Source organism: Dasypus novemcinctus, chromosome 19 (genome assembly GCF_030445035.2).
Source record: "Dasypus novemcinctus isolate mDasNov1 chromosome 19, mDasNov1.1.hap2, whole genome shotgun sequence".
In the NCBI taxonomy this organism is placed as follows: domain Eukaryota; kingdom Metazoa; phylum Chordata; class Mammalia; order Cingulata; family Dasypodidae; genus Dasypus; species Dasypus novemcinctus.
In genome coordinates this window covers 52150561-52166998 of record NC_080691.1, presented here as the reverse complement: position 1 = coordinate 52166998, position 16438 = coordinate 52150561, and positions in this window count along the sequence as shown.

Sequence of the window (16438 nt, the reverse complement as noted above, 5' to 3'; positions counted from 1 at the left end):
ACTTCTCAGACTGGTTTTATAAAGTTGGAAGTATTTCTAGACCTAAGCTCTTAACAGTGAATATCCAGATCATATAAAGAAGTATTAAATCTCCATAAAGGAAAAGGAAAGCACCCCTAAAGCAAAAAAGGCAAAAGACACAATTTTAAAATTAAAAGAAGCAATTCAAAAGCCAAAAAAAAAAAAAAAAGCATTTAAAAGGATGCTAAGTTTGCAAATACTAAATGGAATATAAATTAAAGCAGCAACAAGACAAACTTTTTCACCCAATGGATTAGGAAAATAATTAAGAAAGAAATACCCAGTGCTCCTGAAGTGTGAGGAAATAGGCCTTCTTGGGGTAACTGGCCACAACCTTTTAAAAGTCTAAAATGTGCAGAACCTTTGACCCAGCAATTCTTCCAGGAGTCTAGCCTATAAAAATAATCACAAAGGTACACAAAGGTATACACACACTCAAGACTCTTTACTGCAGCATTATTTTTCACAGCAGAAAACCTATTAAACCACCTAAATTTCCTTCACTAGAGGTATATTTGAATGATGATGCAGCCATCTAATAAAATACTATAACTCTGTATTATGTTAAAAACCAGGGGAAAAAAAGTCTTCAAAGGAAACAAGTTGCTGGGGTGACAGCATGACTCCATTTATGTGAAACATAAAACTATACATATGTGCAACTGCATAGAAAAAGGTTGGTAAGGAGATGTATCTCTATGTACTTCCTGAGGTTAAAAATTATTCCATGGAACATGAGTAAGCACAACTTTTTAATATTTGAAAAAGAACAATCTCAAGCTTGGGCTGGCATAGTGCGATGTTACCCTGTCCATGTTTCCCAGATGCTTGTGCCTCTTCCTAAGCAAGCTCCTCCACGGCCTTACCATTGACCTGTTGAGGGGCCACTAGGCTGTATGTCCAGCCCAGAACCTTCCTCTGAGATTCAAGTTTTCTATATGGCCAGTCACCTTTGCAACATGTCCCCTAAGCCCCACCCAAAATCTAAAGCAGGGCTTCCTCTCCATAGCAGGCCCTCCTTTCTAGAGTTCCACCTCTGGCCCGTCACAGAGCCCAGCGCCACCACTGACTCCTCCCCTCCCCTGGCCCATATCCAGACCAACACCTAAAGTCCTAAATCTCTCTCAAACCCATCTTTGTCTCCAGCACTGCCACACTTAGTCTGGGGAGCCTTCATCTCTCTCCCGGACACCAACGCCTGCCCGTCCCTTCACCCTCCATGCTGTAAACCCCAAGCTCCACACTCCAACATGGCGGCTTGAGAACGGGAAATCAATTTGCAGTCACTCAGAGCTCAAATTCTTCAAGGGCCGTCCCACTGCTTGCAGGACTAAGGCCGTAAGGAGATCTGGCCATACCTGGCAGGGCCACCACTCAGTCCTCCTCCCACTCTCGGGACTCTGTCACCCCAAATTTCTTTCAGTTCCTTGCTCCTTCCCCGTTGCCCCAGGCCCTGGGGCAATGACACAGGTCTGTCCCCTTCTCTGGAACTCTCCTCCCACTTCCCCTGGGTTCATTTAATTCCATCACCCTTCAGTTCTCAGCTCAGTCCTCACTTTCTCGGTGAAGCTTGTTCTGACCCTCTCCCTATTGGTTTTCCCTGTTCAAGGTTTCCATCATGCTCTGTCACTTTGATTCAAAGACTATGTCTCTGTTTGAGATTCAGTCTTTGTGTGATTCTAGGTTAATATCTGTCCCCCACAGCTCTGAATGCCAGGAAGGTGGAGAATCATCAATGTACACAAATGCCAGCAAATGTCTGCAACAAAGCAGAAGTGCAGTAAGCATTGCATGAATCGATAAAGGAATTTTATGTGGACAAATGTTTAAAGACTAGGCAGATGTATACTTTTCTTTTTTAAAGAATTATTTTATTTATTTCCCCCTACCCCCTCATTATTTGCATTTGCTGTGTCTGTGTGTTGCGTGCTGATCTTCTTTTTATGAGGCACTTGGGACAGAACCCGGGACCTCCCATGTAGGAAGGAAGTGCCTAATTGCTTGAGCCAAGATGTATATTTTTATTTTTATTTTTAATTTATTTTTAATTTTTTATTCAATTTTTAAAAATATTACATTAAAAAAATATGAGGTCCCATTCAACCCCACCGCCCCCACCCCACTATTCCCCCCACAGCAACACTCTCTCCCATTATCATGACACATCCATTGCATTTGGTAAGTATATCTCTGGGCATCGCTGCACCTCATGGTCAATGGTCCACATCGTAGCCCATACTCTCCCACGTTCCATCCAGTGGGCCCTGGGAGGATCTACAATGTCCGGTAATTGTCCCTGAAGCACCACCCAGGACAACTCCAAGTCCCGAAAACACCTCCACATCTCAAGATGTATATTTTTAAAAAACTTTTTATTTTTAAATTTGGGAAAATTTCAAATATGCACAAAAGTAGAAAGAAGAGTATATGAATTCCCATGTCCCTATCATCCAGCTTCAGTAACTATCATCATTGTACAGGTCTTATTTTTATCAATCCACCCCCTCACATCTTCTGTTTTTCTTTTTTTTGTTTTTTTCACAAGACCTTTAGTATACAAAGAGAAACAATTTTATACATGTAAATGCATATCTAGTGGAGCTCTATGTGTTTATTCAGAGGTGAAAGGGGTCTCCAAAAGACACAAAAACTAGAAATCATTATACTGCATATTATAAAATGTCAAATGACAGCTGTTTGCTTTCCCACACATTCGGATTCTCAAGTGACTGACGTGGAACCCTCGGAATGACAACGAAGGAACTGCCTCATATCTCAGGTGGAAAAGTGATTTGGCTGTTTGAGTCAAGTGCCTCACAACACACTGTCACACCCTTTCCGATGTGAGCAAACACAAAGAGATGCATCCCATCAAGTCACCTACTTGGCTGAACTGTGCACCTGGTAACCCTCTCAGAAGCTTCCTTCATGTGTATTCCTCTCCCTACACAAAGCCTCTGAAGTAAACCGGGAATGACAAAAACAGGAAAGTCCCATCTTGCGGAGAGATTGAGGAGCCAAGGCCTGCCTGACAATATGGCCCAAGTTCATTACTCCGGATCCGAAAGAAAACAAATGATGTCATTACCGTGGTGTCTACTTCAAAACCAAGAAATACAGCAAAAGGGATAAACCACAAATTCAAACAAAAATTTCTAGCACTTATAATCAAACGAAGAGGGACAAATGTGTTTATCCTCAACAAAGTTGTAAATAATTTCACAGCTGTTTATTTTTGGCACCCACAGCTCTGGAGGCAGTTATCTTCAGCATCCTTAGTCACAAGTCTGATATGCCAAAGGCACATACTCTTATGAAAAAAAAATCGGTCATCAGCAATAAGATTTTTAACGGTCAGTATTTAAAAGTACACAAGAGCTTAAAAACTCCCTCGATAATAAATCCAGAGAGGGAAGTGGATGTGGCTCAACTGATAGAGCATCTGTCTACCATATGGGAGATCCAGGGTTCTAACCCAGGGCTTCCTGACTCGTGTGGTAAGCTGGCCCATGCATAGCAGAGTGCTGTGCCATGCAGGGGTCTCCCCCGCATAGGGGAGCCCCACGTACAAGGAGTGCGCCCTGTATTGAGCCGCCCCATGTGAAAAAAGTTCAGCCTGCTCAGGAGTGGCGCTGCACACACGGAGAGCTAACGCAGCAAGATGACACAACAAAAAGAGACACACATTCCCAGTGCTGCCGAGAATGAAGGAGGACACAGAAGAACACACAGTGAATGGAGCAGACAACCGGGCGGGGGGGGGGGGGGGGGGGCGCGGGGGAGGAGTAAATAAAATAAAATCTTTAAAAAATAATAAAAATAAATCCAGGATTTGTAAAAGACACTACCTTATCATTCCAGGTCACAGGCTATTTCTGTTTAGCCAGGAGATTTACTGACCAGGACTCTGCACTAAATACTGCTGAGATAACCAATATTACCAAAAATAGCTCTTCTTCCTGTCTCCTTCCCTGAGCTACGAGCTTCACTGTCCACCCGGTACCATGAACCTACTACTTCCAACCCTCCTTAGTTTCCTAGGCTGCTCAAGCAAACACCATGAAATGAATGGGGTTAGATCATGGGAATTTATTTGTTCATGGTTTTGAAGCTGGAAAAATGTCCAATTCAAGGCCTCATCAAGGTGATGCTTTCTCCCCAAACACTGTGGCATTCTGGGGTTGGCTGCCCGTGATCCTTGTTGGTTCCTCTGTCACGTGGCAGGGCACACGGTGGCATCCCCGGGCTCTTCCTTCTCTTCCAGGTTCCACTGCAGCTTCTTGCTTCCTGCGGCTTTCTTTTTCTGTCTGGATTTCATTCTCTTGCAAAGGACTCCAGTGAGGAGATTAAGACGCATCCTGATTGAGGTGGGTCGCACCTTAACTGAAGTCATCTCATGACAAAGTCCTACTTACCATGGGTTCAAACAGGAATGGATTAAATTTAAGAACATGTTTTTTTCTGGAGTGCATACAGCCTCAAACTACTATACTGCCTCTCTCCCTCATCTCCCTCTTCCAATCAGTGCCTCTGAGGTCATCTGTGCACCATCTCTACCACCATTAGCCCCCAGATTTTGAAGGCCAGAGAATGGCAAATGACAGGCACCCAGTAAGAAAGAGTAACAGAAGGCAGAAGGCCTCAGCCTTCCTAGATTAAGCAAGCATCCAAGGAACTCAAAGATGGTTATTTGACTGCTTAATTTTTCAAAGAAAACAAACAAACAAACCTGAATTTAGAAAAGCTATTTTCTATCCACACAGATCAGCTCATCCTTCACAAGTGCTGAGTTTTCACCACAGACACCATTCTCTGACCTGCGCCGTGCCAATATTCGCTGAGGAAATGCCCATTGTCCTACGGTTTTCTCATTTTCTTCCAACATGCAGATGCCAATGCTAATTACTGTCTCAGTTCAGGCAAACACAAAGCTGTACAATGTGTGTGTTTCTGCAAATCCTCCAGCAACTTCCTATTTCAGTTACAGTGAGGAGGAAAGCTGCCCCTTACTTAGCTTGAACAGCACGAAGGGAAAGAGAAAGTGTGCAAAGACAGGATCTCGAGCGTTAGAAGTTAACTAGTTTGGCCACCGAGTTACCCCATCCCCAGAAGGATCTCAAAGACAAAATAAAGGGGTCATGAACAACTGATTTTATCAGCTTCTGAAGATTTGAAACTCGGTGGAAAATTCTGAATAAAAGCTGTTTCTTCCCAAATAAACTCAGGGTTAACAATTATTGCTATTGCATTGTTTAAAAAGCATTCATTTGTCACTGACATTTATCAGTCTGGAGTTCTGACATGCTTCTGAGACAGAGCTCAGCTAGTCAAGGAAAAGAAAATGTCCTTTGGATAACTGTGTATCCTCTGGCAAGATACCTAATTTTGCCAGGCCTTCATCTTCTCAGGTGGAAAATGGAATAACAATTATATTTTGAGTCTTTTTGGACCCCAGAAAATTATGTTCTTAAGCTAATCCTTTCCTGTGTGTATAAAGCTATCACTGGTGGGACCCTCTATTTAACTCATTTCAGTTAAGGGCCTTGATTAGATTATATGACCCAGAGTAGGTCTTACTCCTCTTACTGGAGTCCTTTATAAATAGAGGAATATAAAGCTGCAGACAGGGAGAAGCCTCCAGAGGTTGAAATCAATGAACCCAGGAGAGACAAAAACCACAGTCAGAGCAGACCGAGGTTAAAAGCAACAAGGCCTGGAGGAGAAGGCAGAGGCCGGGACCAGCAGACGCTGTGCCCTGCCACATGAGAGGACTCCAAGACCACCAGTAATCGGTGATTGGGAAGAAAAGCATCACCCAATGAAGCCTTCATCTGGACATTTTCACAGCCTCGGAACCGTAAGGTTTTAACCTAATAAATCCCCATGTCAAAGCCAACCCATTTCTGGTATATTGTGCCCAGCGTCTTTCAGCAAACTACAACAAAGACCTGGGAAATGGATGTCGCTCAAGCAGTTGGGTGCCCACCTACCACACGGGAGGTCCCAGGTTTGGCTCTTGTGCCTCCTAAAGAAGACGAGCAAGACAGTGAGCTGACACAACAAGATAATGCAGCAAGATGATGCTACTAAGAGACACAGTAAGGAAACACAATTAAAGACACAACAAGCAGGGAGTGGAGGTAGCTGAAATGATTGGGTGCCTCTCTCCCATATGAGGTCCTTGGTTTGGTTCCTGGTGCCTCCTAAAAAGAAGACAAACAGAAAGCAGGCATAATCCCAAACAACAAGGGGCAGGTAGGGGGGAGAAATAAACAAATAAAATAAATCTTTAAACAAAAAAACAACAAAGACCTACCCTAAAGAGGAATGAGAAGATAATAAAAGTCACTGTTCCATTCTCCTGTACCTGGCAACTGTGCAATCCCAGGGAAACACTAAATATATGGTGAAGGCATCCTGGAAAAGCCCCGAAGGAATGAGAGCAGACTAGCTCCAGGCCTGGAGGCCTACTAGGAGACCCTTGGGGATCTCAGATCCATGTGCCCAAACTCATACTCTCTACCCACAGAAGTGGAGGTGCACAGATTATCACCAGAAGTCACACTTGAAGAGCTTAGAGATCTTCTGATCCCAAGCTGTCATTTGCACCAGTAGGCTTGCACACATCATACTGCCTTACCAGGCAGCTTTTGTCTTGTTCTTGTCCTGCAATCGGGGGACTCTTGGCTCACATGGTGCTCATGTGCCTCTTTTCCGGGAAACTTAAAGTGGATGATAGCCAAATCTGCACTTCTCATGGAGCCCTTTCCTTTGAGCTCAACCTGGCTTTCCTGTTGTTTCCATCATGGCAGTCCAGCCATATCCCAGGAAGGTTCTCAGTGAATTCTCTTGAGTGATTTAACCTTAACATGATTTGATATGTACTGTCATCCCCATGTTGACTGTGAAGAGACAAGCTTACCAAGATGAAGTAAATTGCCATTAGATTTCTTCATTGGGATGTCCCCCAAGGCCCAATGTGCCTGGTGTGTGGCAGGCATTGAACCCACATTTCCTTCTTGTCCTTAATTTCAGGACCCCACTGTCCCCCCCATACACACACACACAAACACAGCAATCTTCTTCCTGGTTCCCTGTACCAGTTTATACTCCCACCACCACCGCCTAGGTTCAATCCTCACTCTCTCTTACTAGGACTTCCTCCAACTGCTGTGCCCTACAAATATCTCCCCTTTACAACTGCACCTGGATTAAGTCATCCTGAAGGCAAACCTGAACACAGAAGGCTCTGCAATGGGCTCTCCATCCCCTTGAGAATAAAGTCAAACTCCAGCTCCCCTTTGGCACTCCAGAAAACCCAAACCGCTTTTACCAACTCTCAGAGATCAACAGCCTTGCCTTCACACTCCCACTCGTGTTGTCTGTGCCACAGACGCCCTTGTCCATGTTTCCTTGGGACTCCCATTTCCCTGCAGCTGAGGCCTCACTTCTGCAAGCCCTCCCTTACCTCCACCAACCCCAGGCTCAGCTAGGGACAACCATAAATCTCTGCATCACATGGATGAAGATATAATTATCTAATTAATTGCCCCTTTCCCCTATTCAACTAAACACACCATGAGAGCCCATACTAGGTCTTTTTATCTTCAGGACCTAGGGCCTAGACACATTAAATGTCTTCATGATTCAGTCCACCCAATTTTCCAAACTTTGGAGCCCTCCTCGACTCTTCCCAGGCAGGGAGCCCCATCAATTACTGTCTCTGAAATCCCACTTCCTTCTTTATCCCTCTGTACCTCCAGGCTCAGCCCCTCTCATTATTCCCAGGACTATTATACTGACTTCCTTCCTCCAACATCCCCTTTAGATATTTACAATTCCTTTCTGCTTCCTGCCAGAGTTACTCTTCTGAAACACATCTAATGTTAGTGCCACAGCTACAGACCCTCTGCAACTTTTCGCTACCTGCAGGTGAAGGTACCATATCTAGATGGCTTTCAATGCTCACCTCCCCCTTCAAGCCCACCCACTTGTCCCACACTGGTCTAACAGCCATTCCCAGAACTCTGCAGACCCACACATATTCTGTGCATGCTTTCAGCATCTCTTTGCCAGGCCCACCCCACCCCATCTCATCCTTCAAGGCAGAGTTCAGAGGTCATCTCCTTGGTGAAACCCGCACAGCACCATCCTCACCTCCACCCCCTCCCCCCAGCAGAGCTCACCCCCGCCTGCACTCTGAGCTTCCACCAGTGCTGATTACACTGCCAGCTCCGGGTTCTGCCGGCCATCATCCAAGCCCAGCAAGTAGGGCAGGCAGGGCACAGGGCTCCCAGTATGAGCACATGCAATGAGTCACTTGAGGCAATCACCTCATTTCCTTCGATTTAATAACATGAAGTGTTAATGTGAAGTGCGGAATAAAGAGCCCCAGGTCTATGACATGCCTGGCCCAGGGCCATGGGTGTCCGGACCTCAACCACCTCATCAGCAATTCACTGTTTTGCCAAAAGGGAACCAGGGGGAAGCAGCTGTGGCTCAATCTGTTGGGTTCCCATCTACCAAATGGGAGGTCCTGGGTTTGCATCCCGGGACCTCCTTGTGAAGGCAGGGGTACCTGGCCTGGGCAGCGCGGAGTGCCCCCAGCCCACAAGTGCCACAGAGAGCCGACTCAGCAAGGTGACACAACAAAAGGGGAGACAAGCAAAAACAGAAGACCGCGCAGTGAAGAGACACAGAGAGCAGACAGCAAGCAAAAAGCTGCAAGGAGGGTGGATTAAAAAAAGGGGGGCCAGGACCCCCTAGGGATCTCAGGAGGACATGTCCGTTGTCTCACGCAGCGGCTGCCACCCCGAGCGTCCCTTCCGCACTCGAGTAACTGGAACTCTCACCTCTCCATTGCTGATGCAGCAACGTGAATAAAAGAAAGCTGCTGTTGACGGTTCTGCGCGCTGGGGAAAAAGGCAGTGTCTTCCACAAATCTCTGGCTTTATTATTGAGGGAGTTTTTTTAAGCTCCAATGCCCTTTTAAATATTGACCATTAAAAATCTTATTGCTGATTACCGATTTTTTCTTCAGATGATTATGGGCCTTTGGCATGTCAGACTTGTGTTTAGGGATGCCTAATACCTGAGAGATGCGGCCGCTCGAGGGACCTGTCGCCACGAGGAAATCCATTGCGTGGCAGCGCCCGCGCGCATGCGCTGCACACATCGCGCATGCGCCGCAGGACGGAGGTGTGAGCCACGCTTCTGGGTCGGTGAAAAGGCGTGTTCTCAGGGGGCGTGAGAGGCGAGCGAGGCCGGGGCCAACGAGGCGATGACCCGGGGACAAGCAGCGACCTGCCCCTTCCGCCGCTTCCCGCTAAGGTGCGATAACCGCTCTCCTCAGATGGGGGAGAGGTACTGGGTAGGCGGCCGGAGGTGAGAGGACTGAGGAAGGAGGGGGTCAGCCGAATGGCCCGGCCTGTCAGGATGCGTGGGGTTCCCGTCACCCCACCGCACCCCACCTCACCCCCCTTCAAATGCCCAAGGTGAGAACAGAGGAGAAGGAGCCGGAAAGTGTGCAGACACCCAGGCGGTGAGGAGAAATGTGTACCTTCCCCATTGTTATTCATATTTACTGTCAGCTAAGTAGGCAGCTGGAAACATCGCCTTCTGGGGGACACGATTTTCTTCTGCCTTTCCTATGTGGAAGGCTGGCCCTGTGGGCTGGAGCCCGACTCACAGAATTCAGATTGCAGTGTTGTTGCTTGTTATCCTTTTGAGCTTGGGCAGCTTACCTCTTCTGAGCCTCGGTTTCCTCATGTAGTAAAAGGGTTAGTAATAGTATTTCCAGGACTTTGGTGAAGATAAGATGAGTTATTATAAATACACAATGAGACTGGTGCCAGGCAAGACTGCATGAGTGTTTTGTGTTTTTTATTTTATTTTTAATTATCTTTTTCTAAAGTTAATAGATCACACAAAATATAACATTAAAAAACGTAAGAGGTTCTTCTGAGGGCTACAGAGACCCACAGGTTCTATGGTCATGGCAGATGGAGTTCAGTGCCATGTCATTTGGCCCTACTTTGGAGTTTGCGTTTCTGTGTGATGCAGCTGGACTTAGATGTCCACAAGTCTCTCCTGTTACTTTTACTGGAACTGTAGTTGGTGCTGGGGTTTAATGTATACCCAAGGGACCTGAATCTCTGGACTGACCATGTGAGAGCCAGGCCCTGAGCCTCAACAGACTTCAGCTCCTACACTCTGGTTTATTGGACTTACCCCACTCAGCTACATGGAGGTGAAGAAGGTCAACCATCACACCATGGAGCCAAGACTGCCTGCAACTGAAAGTAGGAGAATTGCATCCAGCATCCATGTGGAATCTAAGCCCCCCTCTTGATATAGATGTGGAGTGGACACAACCATTCTAAGGTCCTCAGGATGGAGGAATAGAGTATGGATTAGCGTGGACTTACTGATATTCCATTCATGAACTATTGTGATTAGTAATTGAAGAAAATGTGGCATTGGTGTGGAGAAAGTGGCCATGGTGGCTGCTGAGGGTAGGGAGTGGGAGGAAGAGATGAGATGTGGGGGTGTTTTTGGGACTTGGAGTTGTCCTGGGTGGTGCTGTAGGGACAGTTACCGGACATTTATGTCCTCCCATGGCCCACTGGGTGGATTGTGGGAGAGTGTGGGCTATGATGTGGACCATTGACTATGAGGTGCAGCGGTGCTCAGAGATGTATTCACCAAATGCAATGAATGTCTCATGATGATGGAGGAGATTGTTGTTATGGGGGGAGGAGTGGGGTGAGAGGGGTGGGGGGTATATGAGAACTTCATATTTTTTGAATGTAATATAAAAAAAAAAAGACAAAAAAAAAACCTATGAGGTTTCCATATACCCCACTCCCTACCCTCCCATCCCCATCAATTTTTTATTGTATTTTTTGAAGATACATAGATGACAAAATATGTTATATTCAAAAAATATAAGAGGTTCCCATATACCCCCCACTCTCCCCCACCCCACTCCTCCCACATCAACACCTCTTTCGTCACTGTGGCACATTCATTGCATTTGGTGAATACATTTTGGAGCATTGCTGCACCACATGGATAATAGTTTACATTGTAGTTTACACTCTCCCCCCAGCACATTCATTAGGTTATGGCAGGATATATAATGTCCAGCACTTGTCCCTGCAGTATCATTTAGGACAACTCCAAGTCCTGAAAATGCCCCCACATCACATCTCTTCTTCCCTCTCCCTGCCCTCAGCAACAACTGTGGCTACTTTCTCCACATTGGTGCTACAATTTCTTCTATTACTAGTCACCCATAGTAGAATATCATTAGTAAGTCCACTCTCATCCATATTTTATTCCTCCATCCTGTGGATTCTGGGATGGTGATGTCCACTCCACCTCTGTATTGAGAGGGGCTTAGATTCCACATGGATGATGGATGTAATTCCCCTGTGTGCAGTTGTAGGCACTCTTGGTTCCCTTGCATGAGTGTTTTGCTGTCACTGTTACTGTTTTTATTAGAGCTGTGAGTAACACGATGTTCAATGGGACTTTTCCTGTTACCCTGGAATTGATGAGTCAGCTTGCAAAGGTGAGGACCCAGAGGCTTAGTTCCCCACCTTGTAAAGAGAATCCCCAACTTAAAGTATTCAGAACTGCTTATTAAAGCACTGCAGAATCAGCCTTGCTATTCCCAGCTCCCCCGTCCCCCCACCCCACCCCCCTGCTTCCATTCCCAGGCCTACAGGAAGAGACAACTGGGGAGGGGTGGACAAGAAGTATAGGAGTTTCCCTCAGAAGCCCTCTGGGTACAGAATTGGGAAGAACGTTTTGCTGTTAAAAAAAAACACAGAAGGGTGTTTCGCTCCAGGAGAGTGACCACAATGATTTGAGATACCTAAATTAAGAGAGATTGCCATTGTATCGCCTGGGAGAATCCTCAGTCAGATGGGTGGTGGTTTAGTGGAGGGCATGCCTATCATTGCTGGAGTTCTCTGATAGCAGCTTTCTGCTGGGCCAGGGGCCCTGAGTCAAGGGCCATAGGGGTATCACTGATAGCAGGAGCTAATTGGTGTTGGGAGTAGAAAAAGTTGAGCTGGAGTACAATTTCCCATATCATAGCACTGTACACTGAGGAGACTTTTCAGGGCCTTTGGAAGAACTTATATAAACTCCTGTGAAAGAAAGCCAACTTCCAGACTTAACCTTACAGAGATTTAAAAAAACATCATGTTAGGAGGACTTACACTACTTGATTTCAAGACTTAGTGTAAAGCTATACAAATCAAGACACATAGATCAATGGAAAGGAGTGGAGTCCAGATATAGACCCACACATACATGATCAAATGATTTTCAGTGAAGGTGCCAAAGAAAGGATAGTCTGCAACAAAGCGAGCTGGAACAACTGGGTATCCATATCGAATAATATGATTCTCAACCTTTATTGCAAACCATAATCAAAAATTAATTCAGAATGAATCCTTGACCTGAATGTAAGAGCTAAAACTGTAAAATTTCTAGGAGAAAATCTTGGAAGGACCCCATTAAGAAAATGAAAAAGCAAGACTGGGAAAAAAATATTTTCAAAACATGATAATGGACTTTTATCAGGGTACATAAAGAACTTACTCAACCCTATAACAAAATTACAAACAGAACAGATACTTAATGAAGAAGCTGTACAGATGACAAAGTATATGAAGAAATCCTCAACTGTCACCTATTATTAAGGAAACAAAAGGCGACAGTGAGACACCACTAAACCATCATACATCTACTCGAATGGCTAAAATTGAAAAGACAGTACCAAGTTTTGGCAAGATGTGAAACAACCGGAATTCTCATACCTTGCTGGTAGGAATGCAAAATGGTACAGCTAATTTGGAAAATGTTTTGAGTTTCTTATAAGGTAAGTTATTACTTACCATTCAACCCAGTGATGCCACTCCTAGGTACTTACCCAAGAGAATGAATATATGTCCCAGTACTTATACTAGAATGTTCATAGAAGCTTTATTAATAATAGTTAAAATTTAGAAATAGCCTAAGTGCCCATCAATTGGTAAATGGATAAACAAGTTGTGATATATCCAGACAATGAAATACTACTCAGCAAAAAAATGAACAATTGATATGGGAAACAATGTAGATATATCTCAGTTTTGTTAGGTTAAATGGAAGAAGCCAGATGCCAAAGGCTACATATTGTATCATTCCATTGCTAGGAAATTCTAGAATAGGCAAAACTGTTTTGACAGAAAACACAACAGTAGTTAGGAGCTGAGTGGAGGGGAGGAAATTTACTGCAAAGGAGCACAGAGTGAATGTTGTGGAGTGGTGGAAATAGATCTCTATCATAATTGGCTTGATGGTGGTTGTAGGACCGTGCATTTGTCAGAACTCTGAATTGTACACTTAAAATTGGTGAATTTTGTTGTATGTAAAAAAATACCTCAATTTTTAAAAATTGTGTTGACCTGAAAGTAAACTACAAGTAGTGGTTCTTTAGATACAGACCTTTGCTCTTCTCCCTAATTCATTCACCATGATCCAATACCAGAGGAGCAAGATCCCAAGAAAGGGGGCAAGGGGGTGGGGTATCCAAATCTCACCTTTCCTCTTAGTGTCCTAAGCCATAAATCTGACTGGCAATAGGAATGGGCAAAGCTTTACCTTGTATTTGAGATTGGACTGTCTGGATTTTTAATAATTTCAAGGCATTGAGAAGTTGTGAGATCTGCTCAAAATATGATTAAGGGGAGGTGTGGGAGATTTGACAGAGATTGGTTGAAGGTAGCAATTAGAGAAAGCAACTTATTCCTTCAGAGGCAAGATACCGCAATAATTTGACTATACTGGTCATTAAATTAGCATAATAAACCTTCTGCCTAGTATATAATGTATCACTCATATACTGTATTTTTTAAGTGTATACAAATGCCATTGCAGCTAATAAAATATAGAATCACTTAAAATATTACTGAATTCATAGTGTACTTTTGTCATTATATATTTTCTGAATTAAAAGATACCAGAAGTGTAATAGCTATATGTGAGGGGCCCCCATATTTTTGTCTGTAAAAAGGAGTCCTTGGTGTGCAAGAAAGTGTTCCTACAGGAAAATACAAAGCCAATACAGTGCTTTGGGAACAAGAATGGAAATGGATCTTACTGGAGATTGAGAAATGTCAAACAGGAAAGAAAATCCAGAATAGTGTCATGATGTGGACACCAAAAATAAAGAGCATTTCAAGAAATAGGAAGGTTGTAAGCCCAGCTCTGACTAGGCACAGCTAGATCTTCTTACCTGTGGGCTCCAAATGAACTGATGAACCTCTTTTCAGCACAAACCTGTCCAGTCAGAACTGCAAGATGAACTCCAGTTAGCTGTTCCTTGCCAGTCTCAACATAAACTACACAATCCTAGCTCTTGACTGTTTTGCACCTGTGAATGAGCTAGAACAGATCTGTTAATGCAGCTTCCAGGTAAAAACGGAAGTTTGAACACACTCCCTTTCACTTGTGTCACGTCACAGGGAAAGGGGAGGGTACAACACTGGCTCCACCAGCAGAAAGCCCCTGAAACCTCCCAAGTTGTAGGAGGCAGAGCTGGATCATATTTCTTCTGGTTTCCCATCTTGCCTAAGCATACAACCCTTCCCCTGGGGAAATGATCATTTAGAGACAAAAATGTTTAATCTTATTAATTATTACAGAAATTACAAAACTCCAGGGACTCCATCTCTTACTCCCACTTCAGCTCTTATCCCCACCCTATCTCCTTACTCAGTTCTCTGCCATTTACCACTTGAAAACCCAAATTCACTAATCTTTTTCGTCAAATAAGATCTTTTTTCCCAGTTCCAGATATGATCTAGCTTGATGGGCTCCCTTGCTTGCTTTCTTGTAGGCATATCAAACTCAGCACACCTAAAATTGAGTATCATCTCCATGATCCCAATCTGCTTTTTCATCTCTGTTCCCTGATAGTGCATGACACCACAAACCACACACATTTGCACATACGTAGACTTGTTAATCAAAGCCAATAGCTACTTTCACCTAAATTTCAAATCCATCCCTGACTGTCCCTGCAGGTTGCTTTAGTTCCGGCCTCATCCTCCCTTGCCTGCAGAATCCTTGCAAATAGCTACTGTGTGGTCCTCCTGCCTCTAGCTGGCTAATCCCCTTCCCCTAATACTGGCCACAAGGCTCTTTGTACTGGTCAATCTGATACCCACCTCTTACCCCCATTCCACCCCACACAATTGAAACCCTCCAGTGGTTTCCCACTGCCCTGAGGATAAAGTCTAAGCTTCTTAGCTTGTAGTTCCTGCCTGAGCTGGCCCCTGCCAGCGTTTCCAGCCTCCCTTCTTCCCAGACCCTGCTTGCATTTTATGCTCTGGCAGTCTAGCTGTATACCTGGCGTTTAAAACCTTGGATGGTGCTCAGTAAGTATCCGTTGAGTGAATCACTCCAATGTTATGAGGTACATTCTATCATCTCCATTTTGCTTATGAGGAAAGATGTTTACCAAGGTTAAGAAAATTGACTGCCCAGTACTTAGCTACTAAATAGTAGAATGGGCAGGAGGGGGTGATCTTAGTACTCCAAGATGACAGGGCAGCTGCAGGCCAGTCCACAGCCAGATAGCTGAGCAGTAGGTACCGTGGGGCAGACTGCAGGCCTAGCCCTGACAGGGCTCTGCGTAGGAGATCAAGGTTGCGTGCCAGCTCCTTTGCTGTGCACTGAGGACCACAGATCTTCAGTTGGTCTCAGGCCTCACTAGCCACTAGCCAGCCTAGACAAAGTCGACAGACACCACTGAAAAACCAGTTGTGCATAAGAAAGAGCTGGCCTCAGGTAATCATTAATTTACCCATGTCACTGCAGGTGGCCAGGTTCCTTCACTTGGAAACTACTGTGAGACGCCATAATTTGGTATACATTCTACTTTTCAAATTAGATGAAAAGCTCAGCCATGACTTTGGATATGCTTACATGTAGCGTAATCATTTGTAGACAGTTTGCCCTAAAAAATGCCCCAGGTATGCTCTTTAAAAGAGTTATATTTGAAAATCAAAATTGAGCAATTATAAAAATATCTCTATGTTACTTCTGTTTCTCTTACTAATTCCTGAGAATATGGTTCACCAAAATCTATTTTTTTATTTTCTGAAATTTAAAAGTAAGAATTAGGGCCCTCCAGATTTAAGTTAAAAGACTAAAAACCTAGAATTTGAGAGTATTCTTTCTTGCCCACGTATCGTGCAACTCCCATCCCACCCCGCCTCTCCCTTTCTTTACTTTCAGTTATATTTTTCCCTTTTCACAGAATCCATATTTTGATTTGATAATTTGATAATTTCTGCCTCCTCCACCTTTGTGAGGTAGCCTCAGGGTATTTTCCTAACTTGTTGCTGACAAGATG